The 4,659-nt window shown below is 34.8% G+C and overlaps 1 non-coding gene across 1 annotated transcript; it reads left to right on the top strand.

The window, feature by feature from the left end:
- The first annotated feature begins 276 nt into the window (after nt 1-276).
- TRNAT-CGU (transfer RNA threonine (anticodon CGU)) lies at nt 277-349 on the top strand. Its single transcript has one exon. It is a non-coding gene; the product is annotated as a tRNA-Thr (tRNA).
- The last annotated feature ends 4,310 nt before the right edge of the window (nt 350-4,659 follow it).

The following is a 4,659-nucleotide window of genomic DNA, read 5'->3' as shown; positions in this document are numbered from 1 at the left end:
ATGCTGCAGAATTATAATCGCTAGAGAATCAAAAATAGCAATGTGGCCTTCAGGCAGACATAACACGCTTTGATTTCACCTTCCAAAACTTTCCTTCAAATACTGCCTTGTTTAACCTAATATGAATATCGCGTGTGCTGGAAATTTTCATTCTGGCAGGGAAATGAAATGAGAATTGAAAGGAAAGGTACTTAAAATAACGGGTTAGAAAATTAAACAATACATATTATAATACATATATACATTTATAAGGTATTTCTCCCGCCTCCTTAGCATGCCTTCGTGGTGCAGTGGTCAGCACGCTCGACGCGTATTCGAGAGGTCCGTGGTTCGAGTCCCTGCGAGGGCATTGCTCATTTTTCACCTCTCCTGCTTTGAAATAACCTAATACCTCTACAGTGGCGCACGAACTAAAAAATATGGTGAATGATGATTCTTCACCACCAGCATTTGGCGATTGGGTCCCCTAAAACCCCAATCACCCTTTAAAAGGGGAATTATTTAAGGTATTTCTCCCGTCTCCTCATCATGCCTTCGTGGTGTTGAGGTCAACACGCTCGACGGGTATTCGAGAGGTCCATGGTTCGAGTACCGGCGAGGGCGTTGCTCATTTTTCACCTCTCCTGATTCGAAATAACCTACTGTCTCTACACATTAATATATAGTACATTAATTAATGAGTACAGTTATGTAATTTGACGAGTCTAGCTAGAAATAAATAAAGGAGATTAACTCTGTTTGTTGCTTTTAAATCGCTTTGTTCAGTGTTTCTCAAACTTGTTTGAACTGGAGATCACTTTTGTGAATTAACACGTTTTGCAGATCAGCAATTTTTTAGCATATGTTACTACCAATATAATTATATATTTTTAAATACAATAAATAGTAATTTAACTTATTTAATATATTTGTATAAAGTTATAAAGTTAACAGAAGAAAATTTATATATGTTTTTAATAGTTCAAGGTTATTAAAGCTTGGATAACTTTTGATCTTTTTATTTAAATTGACACATAGTTAAAAATAAAATGATCATGTGATCAGACGACCGTTAATCACGCCGAATGTTAAAAATAAAATGATCATGTGAGCAGACGGCGTGATTAAAAGTCGTCTGAATTCTTTTCAAGGCAGGCCTTGCGGCAAATATTTTATGAAAAAAACTTTAGAATTTTTGTGTAACATATTTTTTGGCTTAATAGATTTAGTTTATTCTTTTTCTAAGATTACCTGATTAATTATACTTGGTTTATAATTCAATCTAATATGTTATGTACAAGACATGTTATGAATGAAAATGACAAAAATTTGAACAACACGGTCTTGCGAGAATCTCGTTTAATTTTTTAGTGATGAAGCTAATGTTTATTTTTTCATGGTGCCGAAAACCCGAGAAGGTTGTTTGGATTACTTCTTTCGGATTGCACTAGGCTAAATTTTGAACACTTGGATTGCAGGTACTGTAACTTTGTAATTTAATAGTTTATTTATCACTTGAATTGTTATTACTTTCAATTTTGTTTCGTGTATAAATTGGAAACTCTTGACAAGTTGAAATCAAAGAAGAAAGTTATTAGGAGTGCTTTGCACAAAATTAATTAATAGAATTGACTCTTATTTTGATAGTCTGGATATTCATAAAGATGAAAGCGTTATGGAGAATTTGTCGGAATTTTGTTAAGTTTAGAAGAAAACAGAATGAACTTCTAACTTGAAAATCAAAGATTTAATTCATGACAGTACGGTGTTCGAAATGGAAATTCAAAATTCCCACGAGTATAATGAATCTATAAGTAAAGTTAAATTCAAAATCAAAACAAACTTAAAGGTATGAAACTGAACATTTTAAATCTTCTCAAAATGTTAACGTTTGTAATTCGAATATTTGCAATACATCATCTTAAATTTGCCTAAATTACTTATTCCCGCTTTTAACGGCGATTCTAGTTTATTTCAAGAATTCTTTAATAGTTTCTCAAGTGCAATTGACTCTAATGAGTCATTAAGTAATGTTGACAAGTTCATATATCTAAAATCTTTACTTTCGGATGAAGCTTACAAAATTGTTTCGGGATTCGTGGTCACGGACGAAAATTATAAATTATAAATGTTTGGATTTGTTAAAGGAGCGATACGGTAAACAAGAACACTTAATTAGTTGTTTCATGAATAAATTATTAGAAATTGAGCCGGTAAAGTTTTCTTCAAATCTCCTTGCACTTCGAAAATTGTATGAAGAAAGTGAAGTTAGTATAAGAAATTTAAATTCTATGGGAGTTGCATGCGGAAATTACGCTCATGTGCTAATACCAATTTTATTAAAACAATTACCTCAGGATTTAGCAATAGAATTTTATCGCAAGAATGTTCCTAAAAATTCTAGTGGTATAAATCAGCTAATGAACTTTATCAAACTTGAAATGGAATGTAGGAAAGCTGCAAGAACTGTTTTTGGGCTTTCTTTAAAGACACGGGAACCTTTAAAGGGAAAGGATCTCAACCTCAGGCTAGATTTAAAACCAATATTCCAACATCCTCCCCGGGGGTCGACGCAGAGCGCTCTGTGCAGTACTGGCTAGGATCTGTACCTAGGCAGTCTCGGCCACGGGGTTATAAAATTTATGAACTTGGCGGTTCCCAATGGTCCATGGGGTGGGTCTCATGCTCACTCTTCATGGGCCGGATGATGTCAGTCCCCTCCACCAGAGTATTGGTAGCCAAATAGCACCTGGGCCATTGAGCTTCCAGTCACTGGTGCCCTTGGTATTCCATATAAAGCCTAAGAAGATGGGCTTCCCGTGTAGTGCTGTCAGGTAGCCATTATAACGGCCAGTCTTCACTCCAAGTTCTCAAGCCCACCCCACTGTGGTCTCGGTCTGGCCGGGACGGAGATTCTGACTGGCCCGTGTTTAGCGGTGGGAAATAAGAGGGAGCCTAAAATGTGTTGGTGTCTCAGGGGTGTGGGACCCTGGGCCCAGCAAGCGTGTACGATGTCATCTTAGGGTGACGTACCAGTCCCCGAATTTTTATGAATGAATTTAGTTCACGGGCGGTAGTATGACATTACAATTACAATATTCCCAACATCAGCTGCATTAAATACGGTAGTGAAGACGTGCAACTTTTGTAATTCTAATTCTCATTCACGATTAAAGTTTAAAACATTCACCAATGAACAAAAGCGATACAAACTAAAAAAGGAGGGACGTTGTTATAAATGTTTGGTTAAAAAACATTTAATTTTGCAGTGTAAAGTAAAAATAGAACCTTGTGAAATTTGTCAGAGTTTGCAGCATAATTCATTATTCTGCCTCACAACAAGGAATAAACATACATCGGAAATCAAACCGTCAGTAAAGGCCGAACTTATTCAAAGTTCTGATAAACAAGCTGTGACGTCTTCTGTATTTAAGTCACAAAACTATGTACAAAATTACACTACTTTACTTCAGACAGCTTGCGTACAAGTGGAAAATAATTCTAAACGGTTAAGTGCATTGATGTTATTTGATTCGGGCTCTCAGAAATCATTTATTCCAAAAGATTTAGTAAGGACTTTAAATGTACAACCCTTAAAGAAAGGCTTTTAGTTTATACTTTCGCAAAAGATAACCCTTATTAGAATGATTTTGAAGTCGTTAATATAACTCTTAGAAGCAAATATCCTCCTTATTCTAGCATAGATATTCAAGCTTTAGTAACTGATGAAATCAGTGGAGTTCATATGTATTCTAATATCAAACCTGAATTATTAAAAGATTTAATTCCACACGGCTATGAAATTTTTGAAGCATTACGAGATGCACTTAACCAATTAGATTTATTTTCCACTTGTACGCAAGCAGTCTGAAGTAAAGTAGTGTAATTTTGTACATAGTTTACTCTTAGGCGCCGATCTTATGTATTCGATGCTAATCGAAGAAGTTAAAAAAATAAATAAAAACTTATATATTCAACAGACATTATTCGGTGATACTATGACAGGGAAGATTCCGGAAAATCGTCTGCATAATTCTACTTCCCGTTTGAAGATTGCATGTACTTCGGTAGAAAATGATTTGACATGTTTGTGGACTTCTGAATCCTATTTTCTTGAGAATGGAAACCAGAAAATCTCGGATAATATTACAGAATTCGAAACGCAGCTACGGTTTATAAATGGAAGGTATGAGTCACCACTTTTATGGAAGTCCGAGACTTTAAGAGAAAATTTCTCTAGTAATTTAGAAATCGCGACAAAAAGATTTTTTGCATTAGAAAAGAAGTTTAAGGCTGATGAGTTATTATTTAGATTATAATGCAGTTATGAAGGAACAACTAAATGACGGGGTTATTGAATTGTGCAACAATAGTTGTTTCACTGGATACGTAATGCCTCATAGAGAAGTTTTCAAGAAAGATACTTCTAGTACTAAACCTAGGGTAGTTTATGATGCCAGTAGTAACCAAAGAAGTTGTAATAGTCTTAATGAATGTCTCCTTCTCGGAAAGAATTTAAATGCTAATCTCTTAGATATTATTTTGAAATTTAGGGAACATAAAATTGGATTCTGTGGAGATATTGCACGGGCATTCCTTTAAATTTAAGTCACGAGAGATGACAGAAATTATTTATGTTTCCTGTATTATAAAAACTGTGATCCCAATGGTCACATGATT

Source organism: Stegodyphus dumicola, chromosome 1, assembly GCF_044657685.1.
Source record: "Stegodyphus dumicola isolate Sdum_Otavi_A_Nest chromosome 1, ASM4465768v1".
NCBI lineage: Eukaryota > Metazoa > Arthropoda > Arachnida > Araneae > Eresidae > Stegodyphus > Stegodyphus dumicola.
Note: the sequence above shows the minus strand (reverse complement) of the source record. Positions and strands in the feature narration are given on the sequence as shown.